This window comes from Rousettus aegyptiacus, unplaced genomic scaffold (assembly GCF_014176215.1).
Source record: "Rousettus aegyptiacus isolate mRouAeg1 unplaced genomic scaffold, mRouAeg1.p scaffold_m13_p_7, whole genome shotgun sequence".
Classification (NCBI taxonomy): Eukaryota; Metazoa; Chordata; class Mammalia; order Chiroptera; family Pteropodidae; genus Rousettus; species Rousettus aegyptiacus.
In genome coordinates, this window is record NW_023416310.1 from 94175896 (window position 1) to 94193569 (window position 17674).

Here is a 17674-nt window from a genome sequence, read left to right on the forward strand (position 1 = left end):
CTGCTCATAAAGTTTGCCTGGTTTATTAACATAATAGACACAAATCTGGGATGGTAAGGGAAAGAAAAATACAAAGAAATACTGACACAATTTAAGTACTAAAAATGATCATTTCCTGTGCAGGGAAGCATTCAGGCATCACGGTTAAAAGTGTGGGCTTTGGGATCAGCAGTTCTGGGTCTGAATCCCAGTTCCATTATTTACCAGCTAGGAAAGTTACATTACCTCTCTAGCCAAAATTTTCTCATCTGCAAAACTGATAATAACTATAGTTCCTCCTAGAGATTTTGTGAGAACTAAATAAGAGAATGCATATTGAATGCTTAGTTCATCACCAAGCTCATGGTGAGTGTTCAACAAATGTAGCTACTTTTATGCATTTTTTTTCCACAAACTGTTTTAGATTATTTGCTCCCTAGATCAGAGGGTAGAGATACATCATTAACCTTAGCCAGTCCTCACTCTGGACCCTTACAGAGTCAAAGGGGTGAAAGCAAAGCAGTCACACAGAGCCCCTTCGGGATGCTGAATTTCCTATTGAGAGGTGTTTGGGGCAGGTCAAAGGGCACCATATGGCAATGTTATAATAGTCCTGGTCTGGATAACATACTCTCTATTTGTCAAATTGTCATGTTACCATCTATGGCCCCATGAAGCTTTAGCTTTTGCTCCCCATTTGTTAGATATCACTTATTCCAGCATGGTTTCTTGTACACAATCATATTTGAGCAAAAACCTGCATTTTAAAAGTTCTCTTCTTCCTTTGCTACATACTCTCCCTTGTTGACCTGATTTATTCTCAGTGGACAATCATCATTATAAAAATGACTCCGAAATATAAATGTTTGGCCTCAGCCTCTTTCCAACTTCTATATACCTGCTGGGCAGCTTCACATGAATTTACCAGAATCTCACACTCAAGACCAAAGCCAAATATCCATTTGCCACTCCCTTCCATTATGCTCCACCAAGTTCTCTCTGAGTTAATGGCATCGCCGGCCTTTCTCGACTGCTCAGGTGAAAACCAGTCATCTGATTCCTCCCTTTCTATTGACTCCTGATACCTAATAATCAAATCGATCCACCTTATCTCTACTATAATTCTTTCATGTGTTTCTTCTCTTCCATTTCCATTTGACCTACTCTTGTTTTTTATCTTTTACCCAGATTCATATATTCAACAAATAATTCCTGAACATTTGCCGCAAGCCAGGCATAAGCTCTACACGTTGGAGACCCGGAAATGAACAAAGCAGACAAAGTTCTTGCCTTCACGCAGCTTCCATTCTGGGCAAGGAGTACAGACTTTAAATAAGTAAACAAATAAATGAGCACGATAATTTGAAACAGTGACATGGGCTATGAATAAAATAGAACCAGGTGATATAAAAAGAATGTCTTGGGCTGAGGGTTGGGGGACAAAGAGAAGAGGATGGGGTACAGCAGGTTGGGACTCTTTAAGGACATGATATTTAATCTGAGGCAAGAATCCAGCCTCGTGAAATTCTGGGAACAGCATACTCTAGGCCAGTGGTCCCCAACCTTTTTGGCACCAGGGACAGGTGCTCCTAAGAAAATCTAATACATGATGATCTGAGGTGGAGCTGAGGCACTGATGCTAGCACTGGGAAGTGGCTGCAAATACTGATGAAGCTTCATTCATTCACTCACCCACTGCTCACCTCCTGCTATGCAGCCCAGTTCTTAACAGGTCATGGACCTTTTGGTACCAGTCTGTGGCCCGAGGGTTGGAAACCCCTGATATAGGCAGATGAAATGGCAAGAACAAAGGCTCAGAATCTGAGCTCAGATTAAGCTTGGCTTTTTCAAGGAATCAAGGAAGCCAGATTGGATGGCTCTCTCTCTCTAGGTTTGCTGGCATTCCCATCTTGAGTGTGCACTTTTGCTTTAATAAACCTTGTGCTTTCCTTAAAAAAAAAAAAAAAAAAAAAAAAAAGCCAGTGAATTGGAGCCCAGTGAGTAGAAGTGAGTGTGTGTCAGAGAAGCAGTCAGGGGTCATACATACTATGTTGGGTCTCCTGAACCGGGGTGGGAGTGTGAATGTCATTCTAAGTGTGATGGGAAGTCACTGCTATGCCTAAAGTTAGAAGTGACACGTTCTCACTCTCTTGTTTGTTAAAGCTGAATTTGAGTTCTATGGGGATAATGAATTGTGAGAGAACAAGATTGGTTGTAGGGAAATCCAGGAGGACAGGGTTCCAGGGATCCAAGAGAGAGATGCTAGAGGCTCAGACTGGGGTTGAGGGAGGATAAATGAGGAAACACGTGAGGATTTCAGATGCATTGCGGAGGTACTGGTGACGATATTACTATATGGATCTGCTAAGGTCTTCCCTCTTTCCAAGCTTTCTCATTTCAGTCCATTCAACATAAAGCTGACAGCGCCATCCTTCTAAAGGGGCCTTCCTTTGCCCAGATATCTTAATTGGCTCCCCTGTTATGTATAGATTCAAAGCCCTATGGTACCTGCCCTCCACTACTTTAGAGATACATACAAAGGGGCTTATGAGGAAAGGAAAAAAGAGTTACAAAGCTGTTCAAAAGTCCCGAGATAAGTCATTTCACAGACAGTGTTACTCACAGAAAGTGGTACTGGCTTTTGATATGTGAAGAACCAGCATTCGTATCTCTTTAACTGCTCTTAATCTGAGAGGTTCTGCCCTAAATAAAAAAGCCACAATGCATCAACCAGTGGTTTAACACTCCAGGGACATTCCAGGCACTGGAAGAAATTAAATAACCCTTTAGAACACACATAAATAAATGAATTGGTTAATTTTGTTATGACCCTTGACTCTATCCATTTCGCTGAAATATAATATCCAATTACAAAGCCATTGAACTAATACCTCACAACAAAATTTAATGGTCAAGTTAACTATAAAAAGAGAGAACTTGATCGAATAAAATCATGCCTCGCATTGAATGTATAATTTCCTTTTCTCTCTGCTTAAGCATGCATTTCTCGGAAATTAAAAATTCATGTCAGGATCATCAAACCAGACTTGAGATTAACAATCCAGAGTAACAGAAGGGGGCAGTATTATCACAGTCTCTTGTATCAATTTGATGCCTTGAAGAGAAGCAAAAACCTACGCAGACAACACTGTTTATTTACATAGGATCTGGAAGTGAGTCCCACAGTTTTATTGCTCATTTCTTTTCACTCATTAAGTCTCAAGCTCTGAGTCAAAGTTATAATGAGTTCCCTCCTTGGTCTACCACCCAGGTATGCCCTGCCAAGCCTTGTGAGAAAATGGCCCTTCTCACTGTGGTCTCAGGAAATACAAACCCAGCTCTACACATCAGCTATTGTTTTTGTCTTTTACAGAATGGATGGTGGCAGAAATTCAGCTGCATTGACTATATGAGAAAAAAATACTCTATATTTAACATATTATCATCAGACAGGCCCAAAGAATTTGTTTTGTACCCCTAGAAAAGTACATATATGTAGCTATAAACCCAGAGGCTGACTTACTCCAAAACATTTGCTGACTGCCTGGTAAATACAGAAAAGCCAGGAAACAGTCCTAGCCCAGAAGACAACTGAACAACAAAGTCCAGAGAGAGTTCTATACAGGGAAAATCTGGTAAGCGCTGCAAAGAGAGGAAGACACTCAGCTGGCTAACTTCAGAGTTTAAGGTAGGGGAACGGGAGAGGGAGTAGAGGAAATATCCTGACTAGACAACATCGTACTTGCACCTTGAAGGACAGTGGAATCTAGAAAAACATAAGCTAAGGTTCTATTCAGAAGAAAATAAATCAGTTGAAAAAGTAATCGTGTGTGTGTGTGTGTGTGTGTGTGTGTGTGTGTGTGTGTTGGGAAAAGAACAGTAAATGATCTAGTTTGGCTGAGACTGTGAAGGAACGAAGCAAGGGAGTTGCTAAGGAGTTTGAACTTAATACTGTAAAAAATGAGTAGTTCATTAACCTACTTGGGGAACACTTACTGTTTTTTGAAATTTGCATGAATTGTGTAATCTCTAGAAAATTCACAACAGGTACATAGAGTTTACACACAATTCCAAGGGATTCAGGAATTTTATGAAGTCCACACAGATCTAGGTTAAGAACTCGATGCTTAAAGCAACTTACGCTAGAGAATGAGGACTTCATGGAACACAGTTTTCCAATCTGAGTGACTGTGTTGTCAGCCATAATGCACATGGCCTTGGGGTTTTTTTTCAGGTGAGTTGCCAGCATCCTTTTCCCTTTCTCTTCCATCATATGGCTTGGTCATCTCATTTGACTTTACCTTGTTGTCCCATTTCTCACCCTTTTCTGAGGGTAATTAAGAAAGATTGCTCTCTGGTTATTTTATTCTTTCTCCAGAATGGCTCTCAAGGCTGTATGTGGCCCCTGTGTCAGAACTACTTATTGCATGCAGGATGAGGTTGACTAACCACAACCTGTGAAGACAGACTGGGGAAACCCACCGGAAAGAGGCTTTGGAAGGAACTGCAGATTCGTTGTGGGTAACCAGGCCCAGAGAGAGAAATGAATTACATAACACAAATGAATATGTCTGCATTTCGATGACCTCCCATCCCACCCACAGTCAGGCACTTAGTCACTTTTTCCTCTGTGTCTCTCTAACTCTGCTATACCTCGATTATAGCTCCTATCACTGCACTGGAATTATTTGTTTACAAGTCTGTCTCTCTTACTAGACTATGAGCAATTCCAGGACAGACCGTATGACTTATTTATCTCTGTCCCCCAACCCAGTGTCTGGGTTAAGAGTGCAGGCTTTGGTGTCATACTGTCTGTGTTCAAGTCCATGCTGTACATATGAGTAGGATCACCTGGGCAAGCTACTTAACTTACTTAAGCCTTGGTTTGTTTCTTTCTCTCTTTTTCTCTCCTTCCTTCCTTTCTTCCTTCTTTCCTTCTTTCCTTCCTTCCTTCCTTCCTTCCTTCCTTCCTTCCTTCCTTCCTTCCTTCCTTCCTCTCTCTCTCTCGTTCTCTCCCTCCCTTCCTTCTCCTCAGTTTCATTTACACCTAAAAGTATTACACTAATAACATTTGGGGTTTATTGTGAAGAATAAATAAAATAATGCTTAGCACAGAGACAGTCACTATAAATATAATAAGAGGTAGTATCTATTGTTATATCTATTATCATTACAATAATTTTTGAACATCTTTCCTTACTCTAGTTCATTTTAAATTTAAACTCCTAAAGAACACACATTTCTCACACCTCTTTCCTTGTCCCCTTTGCCCACTTTCAATTAATATCCCTCCTGGCAACACGGTAATTGATATCCTCCTTATGCTACTTTATTTTTCACACTTGTACTTATCATCTAATATCTGACATGTTTATTTGCTTATTGTCTAGGATATAAGCTCCATGAAGGTAGGAGCTTTGGCTATTTTGGGTTCACTGCTGTATCCTCAATACCTAAAGTGGTTCTTGGCACATAGAATATGCTCAACATACCTACTAACCATTGGTCTGCCACTTTTGGTTAAGTATTCTGGAGGAGTTAAAAGAGTAGGATTAAAAAGCTTACCTCCAGATGTATATCTCTAAACTTCCACACAAAAAAAGAACTGTTGCAACTAATTTTATATTCTCATAGACTGTCTATTGAAAGGTGTAAGGGAAAAGTAAGATGACATTATGCCATTTTGGCCTTGTTGATTCTCTACTACTAGATAACAGTTAGGTCTTGGAGTGGTTCAAGGCAAATAATATTAGCTTTGCAGAAGCTAATATTTGCAGAGAAGGTTCACATCAACAGAAAAAAACCCAGATGAAACCTTCAAGATTTGGACAAGTTCATTATCAACCAAAATATCTGCTTAACTTCTTTTACATCAAAGCAGCCTTGTTGTTGTGACAAGGAGCAAGAAAGCTATAATGGCTACAGATTATCAGAGCCTCTCGCCTACCCAAGTGAAAATGGCTCCAGATCTATAATTTCTCAGTCCGGCAATATGCATAAGATATACTCAGAGCTAAAAGTGCTGTCTACTAAACCAACCACACCCACTTCTGGTGCAGCTGAAGGGGTGGTGACTAAAGCAATGATCTGGGCGAATATCTTTTCATGAAATCACAGCCTAAGGTAGAAATATTATAAATGGAGCTACTTGTTGACTCTCAATAAACAGCTTCCTACCTCAGTAGAAACTGTAAGATAATTTTTACAGATGAAACCAAAACTTTTGCAGAAGATTTAATTAACAACCTGACTTGTGGTATATGAAGCAATACAGAGATCAACTGCCAAAGAAGAAACTCAATAAACAATAACCAATTAAAAAGTCTACCTCTTTCTGGCCTTGGGTTATCATTGAATCAGTAAAGACATCTCATTTTACATCTTTATGTTCTACCAACAAAATTTAAATCTGAAGAAAATGGAATACACAGGGATATTGCATTAAAGCTATAAAGATTAAAAAAAAAAAAAAACACCTCTCTTTCTCTCTCTCACCTTTAAACTCTAAATTTTATTTGAAGAAAACACTGACATCACAACTGCTATTATAGACTTCAAGATAAGAGACTATTATTTTTCAATCTCACCTTGTTAGGGGGAAAAAAGCAGTTCCAAGAATGAGATGAGAATGAAGACTGAAATATTACCTGAAACTATACATTCGATATGCATAGTAACTACTATTACAATAATGAGCCAGGACAATTATGTCATTCACAGGAAGAAAATTGTCATGAGTGGTTTGCAATATCCATAAGTAACAGTCTAGGGAAAATGAGTCTAAGAAATGAAATGAGATTTATCAGATCTCTCAAATAAACACATAATTTGTGTTCTATAAACCATTCTTTTATGTTTATGTGTACATGGAATTTAGGAAATAAAAAATCTTAAGGGTCCTTTGGCTAGTTGATGAATGATTATTTGAATTAGGCTTGTCTCCCCCCAGTGACACTGCACACTCTGCAAGGGCAAGAATCACATCTATTTTTGTTCATCACTATAGCCCATCCCCAGCACCAGGCCCAGAGCCTAACACTCAAGAGGTGTTCAATAAAGAGCTGCTCAATGAATAGATAAATTGATACATCTCCATTCTAGTTTTTCCTTCATTTTTCTGTCAAGGAAATTGAAGCCAAGAAAAGCTAACAGGCTAATATCACACATCTGGTGTTAAAATTGGCTCCAGAATGATCCTCTGCCTCCTTCCAATTTATTAATGAGAACTGCCAACCTGTACAATTTTTATCACTACATTAAAGTATGACCATTTTGAAAGAAAAATTTAAAACTCTCTTACTTAATCTTTTTTTTTGCAAGCTATTAACACTTTAACATACCTTTGGTATATTATCTTTGATGCTTTGTCTGTTTATTGGGAGTGCCTTGAAGAGAAAATGTGGACACTTGTCAGAGAGCTTGGTACTTGCTTCTGCAAACTAGTTAAAAACCTCTTTTGGTTCTTTTAAAAGTTTTGAGAGATTCTTTATATCTATGCTTTTTATCACCTACAAAACTAGAATGTTACTGAAATTCTTATAGATAAAATAGTCAATGCTTGTGATGATGAATAATTTTGACTGATAGCATAGATAGTTGCATGTGTGTGTTTTTTAACTTTTAATCATATTTCCTTAGACTCTAAACAAGGACTGCTGATTATTCTCTATTTTTTTTAATATTAGTGTCTAGCACAAACTTAGTACAATAGACCACATATTTATATTTTTTCCTTATCTGTAAATTCTAGATGCTAGTATAAGCCCAAACTATTAAGTATAAAGTGGGTCAGTCAAATGAGGGTCCCCAATGTCTTTCCTGATACTGAATATCAGGCATTGCATAAGTGATGAATTATGTTTCTTTTGTGGGCTTTAGCCTCTGTACATGACAAGCAACCTCCCTTATAATACAACTGGAGAAGAGGTTCTGCAGCCTGCCCGGGTGAGAATTTTGGCTGCATCACTTATAGACTGGGTCACTGAGAGCAAGTTACTAAGTTCTCTTCCAGGTACACCTGGGAACTTCTGTACCTCAGTTTTCTTATTAGTAAAACGGGGTGATAATAGCATTTCCCCACAGAATACTTGTGAGGATTAATTGAGCAATATATTTAAAATACTTGGACTGCGTTTGGTATATAGTAAGCACTAAATCGATGTTACCTTTTTATAACTCAAACCATTGTAAGCAGAAAGCTTTTAAAAACAACCATTTTGCTTGCATTTTTGTTCCAAAAGAAAAAAAAAAAACAACTCCTTCCCTCTTCCCAATAAACCAATAAATTGTGAATGGGTGTCTAGTAATACTGCATGGGGACCACCCTTGCCACTCTGAGTTGCTGTGGTTCAGGTTGTATTGGTACCACCCCTGTTCCAAGTGTGGGCCTGTGACTCACTTAGGCAGATCAATCAGGGAATTCACATTCCCTGCCGCCTTGGTTACTTCAGCAATGGGCAAGGGACTCAATTAGAGCCAAAAAGATGTGACTTGAAGATGTTTGTTTAAGTTGTATCCTAGACTTGCCATCCACAGGGGTGAATTTCTTCTTACAAAACAATCAATTTCATTTAATTTTTTGTTATCTGTGATCCAAACTTATACAGAAGAGGAGTCACAAAAAAAGATGTAGGTGATATTTAAAAGGCGATATAAAGAAGGATTGAGTGGGTGTCAGAGAGACGAAATAGTGTGAGGTTAAGTACACAGACTAAAGCCAACTGTCCGGATACAAATCTTGGCTCTACTGCTCAGCAACCATGTGACTTTTGACAAGTCACGTACCTCTTAGTGCCTCCAAGCCATCCTCTGTAAACTGAGGACAGTAATAGTATCCACCTTACAGAGATGTTTTGCAGATTAAATGAGTTAACAATATAAGACATTTAGAACAATGTAACAGGTACAGATGTGATTTTAGTTATTGTTTAATCACTATTATTTAGATCTTAAATAAGTGATGATATAGTATATCAAAAAATGAAAACTGGCTCTTGTGTCGATGAGATTTTTCTGTTTACAGAAGTACCTGATGATTTAAAAATGCCTTTTTGTATCAAAGTACTTGAATTGACATCTCTCCAAAGAAGATATACAAATGGCCAAGAAGCATATAAAAAGATGCTCAACATCACTAAACATTAGGGAAATGCAAATTGAAACCACAATGAGATATCATCACACACCCATTAGAATGGCTATCATCAAATAAACAGAAACAAGTGTTGGCCAGGATGTGGAGAAATTGGAACCCTTGTGCACTGTTGTTGGGGATGTAAATGCATCCACTGTGGAAAACTGTATGGCAGCTTCTCAAAAAATTAAAAGTATAATTACCATATGATTCAGTAATTCCACTCCTGGGTATATATCCAAAAGAATTTAAATAGGAGTTTTGAATAGATACATGTACACCTATTATTCACAGTAGCTAAAAGGTAGAAATGACCCAAGTGTTCATCAATGGATGAATGGCTGGGAGAAGGGGCAATGGGGAGCCGTTTAATGGATACAGAGTTAGTTTTGTAGGGTAAAAGAATTCTGGAGATTGGTTGCACAACAGTGTGAATATATTTAACACAACCAAACTGTATGTTATGTGTATTTTATTATAATTAAAAATAAAAATACTTTAAATAAAAAAATTAAAGTACCTTTTTTTTTTTTTATAGCCCTGTAGGTAGCATGGTACCTGATGCAGCTGGTACTGTCATTGAATGAAGAAATGAAAGATAATGGAATGAACCTAATGACAAAACGAGTGCAGGGTGAGATAGTTCAAAGAGCTGAAACATTTGTAGAATAAAATGGAATCGAGTGCTATGTGAATGATTTATGATGAGAATGATAAAACAGATTACACAGTAGAAAGTGTAAAGCATGGAATGCATAGATACTTGTTCAAGCCTTGATTCATTAATTCATTTATTTTTATCATTTACCAAATATTTACTGAGCACCTTCCATTTGCCAAGCACAGTTCTTGTTCATCAGTGAACAAGACTGTCCTCCTCTCGAGGCGCTTATTTCTAGTGAAATGGGAAAACAATACTAAATTTCTAGTTCTGGCTGGATGTGTGACATGAGACAAGTCTCATAAGTTTTCTGGGTCTTAATTTCCTCCACTATGAGATGAAATGCATGTGGCAAGAGAAACATAGTGGTACTTTTCCTTCTTCCATTCCAAAAGACTTGAAACTTAAATGTAAATATGGAATGAAGACATAAAAAGCCACTAGAGGGCAAAATGAGCATGGCATAAACATTCTACAGATGTGTAAAGCTAGAAATAAAAAGGAGTCAGACTTTTGCATCATCAACAAAAATAAAATAAGTAAACAGCAAATGTCATATGCTGTTGTAGGTAAGGAAAGAACTCTAAGGAATAGTTTCAAGCGTGCTTTATTCTATGAATAAAGTATTTTAGGTAGAGATCATTTTTTCTAAGAAATAATGGCATGTAAGGAGTAGAATACTTCATTAGTAATTGAATGGTATCCCTAAATATATAGAATAATAAGATTGTGTCTACAGAACCACAAAACACCAATCAATATACTCAGTCTTAAAGTAGCCCTTTACTCACATGTCAGGATCTAATACACATTTAAAATTCTTTCATTCTTTCTCTTCTTAATTTCTTCATTGCTACTAATGCTACTAATGTATATCAGTCATTCTGATTAAAAAAGGAAACGTGTGTTACTCCTTTTTACACTTGTACCCCATTAGGAAGTGGTAGTTTTTAAAATGTATAAAAAATCTTTAACAGTTTTCTATCAAAAGTAGGAGTCTAATTCCCTTTTCTTTGAATATAGACCAACTTTAGTGACTTGTTTCTAACCAACAGAATCCATCACAAATGATGCTGTATCACTTCCAAGGATGTTATAGAAATGATGATACAGCTTCCAGCTGACCCTCTTTCTGGATGCTCTTCTTCAGAATCCAGCCACTGAAATGCGAGAAAGCCTATGCCACAAGGAGAGGCCACATGTAAGTGTCAGCTAAGGTCCCAACCTGTAGCCAGCATCAATAGTCAGACATATGAATGAGGGAGATTTCAGATGACTCTAATACCTGGCCTTCGAGTCTCCCAGCCGAAGCTGTGGGGGTCAGAGATGGCTGTCCTTGCCAAACCTTGCCCAAATTATAGATTTGTAAGAAAAATTGATATTATTATTGTTTATTTTAAACCACTGAGTTTTGAGGGGTTTTTTTTTAAATTAGTGCTTCTATGGATTCCAATGTATCCACTCACCCTTGCCTTGAGAAAAATATATAGATTCTCAAGATATGATCCCGTGTTCAATAATGCTCAGAAGTATAGAGTCTTGGAGAACAAGAAAGTCTCATTTACAAATGTCATCATCACTGACATCCACTGGCAGGTTACTATAAACATTATCCCAAGCAGCAAATGGGAGTCTTTTCCTGGTCTGGACCTCTAGTCCACAAACAAGGAACAGCAAGCCTCACTGGATGGAAACTCATTAGTGACTGCATCATGCCAGAAGCAGTGGAGAACAGGAGCATTGCTCCAAGCAGACCAATGAAGATGGCTAGCTTGCAGCCGACCTGCAGTGTAGGTGGGAAAACAGGACTTCTTCAAATACCAAGAGGCAGACAGAGTCTGTCTGTTGATTATAGTGCCTGGCACATGATAAATTCTCAATAAATATTTGTTAAATAAATGAATAAACACCACAAACATAGCATTATTCTATGTCCTAGAGTGGGGACATAAAGTAAATATAACAAGACTGCTATCCTGATAGAGTTTCCAATGTAATTAGATGGTTACAATTACTCACTTATTTACCATCTTACCTTTGTCATTCACCAACTGAAAGTCGCAGAAAAGATACAATGATGAATCTGACATGAGTCACCTTAGTAAAACTGATCAAAGCCCTTGTTCTGCTCTTCTATTCACCCTGTTGGTAAAGGAGGGATTGGCCGAATATATGATATATTTGACACTGGACAGGTGACATCGGCAGCAGTTTTTAATCACACATTCTCACAGCCCTCATGGGAAAGACACCAGAAGCCAAGAGGAGCCATGTGGAGGTTACACTCAGAAAGAGGGACTGTGGAAGGCCGACTTTGTATTAACGATAGGGTGAAGTGATCCTTGGTTCCCATGGAGAGATAAGTTTGAATAATTTCACCAGCTTGTAGGAAGGTAAAACCAATTAGGTTGAGGGCCTCAGGTGGGATGTAGCTGGTGTGACTGATGGGAGAACCAGCCTGGTGGAGAGCCTTTCCCAGTAGGTATGGGACACAATTGCCAAAAGCAGAGGACCTCATGGCTAGGCTTTTGGGGCTCCTTGAGGGTCAGAAACTTAAAGGAAGCACTTGAAAGTTAGATCTTAGAATACATCTCCTCATTTCTCTTGGCCTGGGATCCCCATGTGGAAAATCAGACAATGGAGAACGAATGATCTCAAGATTCCTATCCATTATAATTCTCTATAATTTTCATTTTAAAGCCAGTCAAACAAGCAGTGTGTTGGTCATTTTCTGAGGCACTTGATGTCATGATTTGTTTGTGAAGATCAGTCTATTTTTGTTCACTTTGGAGATATCTCAGTGAATTCAGACTAACCTAATAGGGCCCTCTTCTAATTTTAATGTGAAGCTAAGGCATTTAATTTCCAGAGATTGGTAAGGGGAGTATGTTAACAACATTTACTATAGAGTCAATTTTGGAGTTATCAGGAAGAACTTTTAAAGAAATCCCAGGAAAGAAATATTTATAAACCTAAAATCAACTATTCTTTTAAATGATGTCAATCTTTCCAAAATAAAATGTTAGCAAGAGTCAAAAAATGTTCCTATTTACTCTTGGCAAAACTACTCATACACATTTAATTATCTCAGTAGGAGATTTGTGATTATCATTAAATTCTGCAAATTCAGGACTATAAGAGTCACAAACATCTTGACCGCTTAACGTAAAATCAGAAAGTAAAAAATACGTTTGTCTTTGACTTCCAGATCTAAATTTGCAGAATTTAATGACAATCATAAGTTTGATTTCATATGTCTCCGATTGTTTTAAAATAAAAATATCCTCATTTAAGGAAAAGAGCTGAATTAGTACTATAATTAGTAGTCATAATTACAAAAAGTCGTATCTAAGTACATGAAAAATATTCAGGTTAAGATATAGTAACCTGCTCTCTCTAATAACCATGATAGTAAACACTGTGTGCTCAGGGAACATGCATTCTCCAACATTTAGAAAAGCATGAAAGAAATTAAGAATAATGAATTTAAAAAAGGCTGTGCTACTATATGTGGGCCACAAACTAGGATACATGGTTTCCACGTGGCTGCCTCTCCCATGTCTAGAGACTTATCTCTTACTCAGGTGAGACATTTTTATTATCAAGGCTTTAACGTGAAAATCAGATTAAAATAAAAAATTAGAATTCTGTAGGTTGGGCATATATAAGGCAAAATGAGAAGTTAAAACAAGAATGTTTTAAGTTTATATTTAAACTTATCTGAATTAAAACTCCCAGAGCAGCAATATACAGCCCTAGAAATACTGCCTTATAATAAAAGAGTTTACCATTACATTATTTATCACTGCAAAGAGTTAAACTGTAATGAAAAGCAGTGGTAGCTTGAACTGTCTGTTACTGAGAGGGTAATCATGAAGAATTCTTACCAAAAAATATAAAAGATGAACTGCTTAAAATAAGTGTAATATCTTACACACTTGTAGTAATTTCTAGGCTGCTCTTTTACTGAGTAGAACAAAACCTGATTCCTGTATAATTTTAAGAAACATTATATATTAAAATTTCTATGCCAATTGTTTTACATGGCTAGGACACCACCATTTTCTTTCTTTGCAAATAAACATCTTTTCCACAACATGGTTCATCTTAAGCACTGTCTCCTGATAAATTAAATTTCATGTGTTTGAGAAGAAGAGAGAAAGGGAGATAAAGCAGAAACATGAACACATTTTCTTTAGTGTTTGAAATAACATAAATCACACTGAGAAAAATCAAATATGGGTAGCACTGTTCACAATTTTCAAGTATAACTGCTCTAATGTATGAGTAGTTCTTAACCAATAGAATCTGACATCAAAAGATATTTGTGAGATTAAAATTTATGATGCATACAAGCCCAATTTGGGAATCTGGGACAGAAGATAAAGAAAGCATATTTTTAATACACTTCACTGTATCAAAAGGATAATAATAAAAGAATACAGAATCTGCAGGGAAGCATCAGAGTGAAATGTGTGTAATCAATCTCAGAAATAGTTTGTTCAAGCTCAATCATTATAGTTTTTTAAAAATCCATTTTGGTTGCTGACAAAATCCTATTACTTCTGTAGCTATATAGATTCAGCAATGATAATACCTGCAAACATTCCCTGAATGCTTAGTACTTAGGCATTGAGACTTACGTGCATTATCTCATATAATCCTAGCAACCAAATAAGATGAATACTGTCATTATCCTGCTCTTACACATGAAAAAAGTAAGGCAGAAAGACTAAATTACTTACTGAAGATCCATAGCTAGTTAAGTAGTAGAGGATGTGAATCCTGGCAATGGCTTCAGAATGTGCACCCATAATCACTATATATTATTAATTAAATTACATGACTAATATAGGGTAAACTTAAACATTAGGTGATTTGTCATGTGCTCAATGGGAAGATTACGAAAAATTTTTTTATGAACTTCAATATATACACATTTGGGAATACAGATACAATTATCAATTAATTGCAATTTTAGTGTGCATAAATACATTATATACATTTATATTTATATATATATTAAAAATGTACATATATAGAAAATCATGCTAAGTAATATATTCACCAGAAATATTGCCTTTTTCCATATTCACATTACATAACACAATAACAATACAGTCTAGTGGTTTACCATGAGGCCTCTGGAGCCAGACTGAGTTCAAACCTCAGGTCTACTATTTCCTAGTCTAATGATGTTTCACAAGTTATTTAAACCACTCTGTTTTCAGTTTCATTGTGTGTCATATATAGAGCACCTACTTATTGGGTTGTTAGGAAAAACAATTGAGTTAAAAGGTATAAAGTGTTTAGACCAGTGCCTGATACATACTAAGTATATATAGGTATTAGCTGTTATATTTTTCAAATGCTTCACTTGCACCTTTGGCAGGAAGGACTCTGCCATCACTAGAGTCCAGTCCTCTGAGGCTGTTTTTCACATTATTCCTTCTAAGTTAAGATACAGAAAAAGTCAAAAATCACGTGATATCACTTACACGTGGGATATAAACCTAAAAGCAACAAATAAACAGGACAAACAAAGACTCATGGACAAGGACAACAGATTAGTAGTTACCAGAGGGTAGTGGGGAGGGAAGATGGGGAAGGTAGATAGGGTAAATGGAGTCAAATGTGAGGTGACAGAAAGAAATCTAACTATGGGAGGTGAACACGCAAAGTAAATATATATATACCTTACTGTTAAAATGTACAGCTGAAACTTATCAGATTCATTAACCAACCTCACCATAAAAAAATTAATTAAAAAATAAAGACCTTCCATTACTGTCATGGAAATCCTAATTTCAAACCACAATATCCACTAACCTAACATTAGAATTGTCTTTATTTGTTACTTAAGAGGGTGTTCGTGATCTCTACAATAAAAATACCTACAATATTGCTTTAAAAACTATCTTTAAAAGATTTTTTTTTTTTTTGCAACAACATGAGAGACTTGCAATATTGAAGCCAAAGTTCCAAGAATAATTGTTAAATTGGGGTTAAATTCCTTTGCCTCTTAAAAACTAGTTTTGTCCAAAAGCATCCAATGTTGTTATGGGTAAATCTGTCTTCCCCAAACAATAACTTATTGTTCAAAGTAAAATAATTGAAATAAAAGAGGCAGAATTTGACAAGGAAATTTCCTATGAGATAAAGGGTAATTTGTCATATTTGGGATATGGGGTTACATAATTAATATTCAAGATAGTGAAAACAGATCTTGGGCACATAAAATGATTTTCACCATAATTATAAGGTTGCATTGTGGGATTTGACATGATTCGCTCACAGCTGCCAAATCCCCACCTTATTTGGTGATTGTGGAAATAGCTGAAAGTAGGGAAAACTACCCATGTTCAAACCATAATTTTCTGGCACAATTTCCCATGACAATTTAACATAAAACAGAGGTGAAAGAAGGCATTTCTAAGATTTCTAAGTACAATTCCCCTGCCAACCTAAACCAAAAACAAAAAGGAAGATTTTTGTGTTTGTGAAGTATGTTCGTGAAGTGTTAGTGTGCATACTAACATGACTGTCAAACTAATTAAAAGGTATTACTTGTGATTAGAATGTGTTCTTCTTTATCACAAGTTTGATAATTGGCATACTAGGTTCCAGGAGAAGACTAGGCAGCTGTTACAAACCCACTTGATGTTCCATCATTGTTGACCTGGTTGAGGCTTTCTACTCCTAGTGAGGCCAGCTTAATGGCTCTAACAGAAGTTAACACATTTACCAAGTATTTGTGTCTTTTACTGAAACTTGCTGGAGCCCGTCCTGAGGTAGGGAGGCTCAAAACACACACACACACACACACACACACACACACACACGAATCCAAAAAAGGAACATCTACCTACCTGACTAGCCATGAAATTGACTGATGTTCTCAAACTCCCTGAGGAGCTTCTGCAGGATACCTTGGCTTATGTTTCAAAATTGAACAAACAATATGGAAGATTTAATCACGTAACTCAATTTTCTTGCTTAGCTTCTCAACTGGAGTATGCGCTGGGGAAGAAAGAAAATCCAGTAAATATGTAATTGCTTTCACACTCAGCAGCATAATTTGAATAACATCTATATTAAATAATGCATCCTAAGCAGGTAATTTTTAATGCTCATATTCCTGTATTTTGTTCAAATTTAAGGGTAACATCTCTTTGGGATAGGAAGAAACATCAGAGGAAATCAAGAGGCACTAGATTTTTTTTTCACTCATAAGATCATTAAGCTGATAAAGTGATAGATTATTGTATATTGTTAATAACTAGAAACTAAGCTTCATAGGTAATGTAGCTTAAAGAAAGTATCATCATATATTTTATCAATCAAACTGGGATATTTTTGAGAGTGAAAAGGGGACAACATTAATACTTATGCTGAAAAATATCAGGCATAAAATGGGTCAACAGGGCTGTCTCCAGCATATCAGGATTTATGCTCAGTCTACCTACAGTTGTGCAGCTGGTACCTACATCAATAAATTATAACATAATTTGTAAAAGGTAGTAAATTTAACAGTTAGATGAGCAATTTCAGAAATTCTCTGATGCAATAGAAAACCTCAAAGGGTAACTGCCTGTTCCCTCAAAAGTAGTCTTTGTGTTTTTTTGTGTTTTTTTTTTATCTTTTCTTTTTTTTGCTTTTGCTATTTCTGTAGGATAGGGAGTGTGTTTTTTGTTTTACTTTTACTTGTTTGTTTTATTTTAACCAGTGAAATTTTATTATTCCTTTGGAAACTGGTACCAGAGCAATGTCGTGGCTTTTGTCAGGACTACAGCATTTTAGTCCCAGCATAAAATGCAAGGGCTCACAGTATAAACTTTAGTACTATAAATCCTGAAGACAGTTTTGCTCGTCAGTTAATACCACGGCATCTGGAGTTAGGA

The 17674-nt window shown here is 36.6% G+C and overlaps 1 protein-coding gene across 3 annotated transcripts in view; it reads right to left on the reverse strand.

Moving 5' to 3' along the window:
- KCTD16 (potassium channel tetramerization domain containing 16) overlaps nt 1-17674 on the reverse strand; it is a 235947-nt gene that overhangs the window by 217172 nt on the left and 1101 nt on the right. For all 3 annotated transcript variants that reach the window (XM_016126561.2, XM_016126562.2, XM_016126560.2), the window contains exon 2: nt 16643-16793. The gene's annotated coding sequence lies outside the window, so the exon portion shown is untranslated. The remainder of the gene's footprint in view (nt 1-16642; nt 16794-17674) is intronic.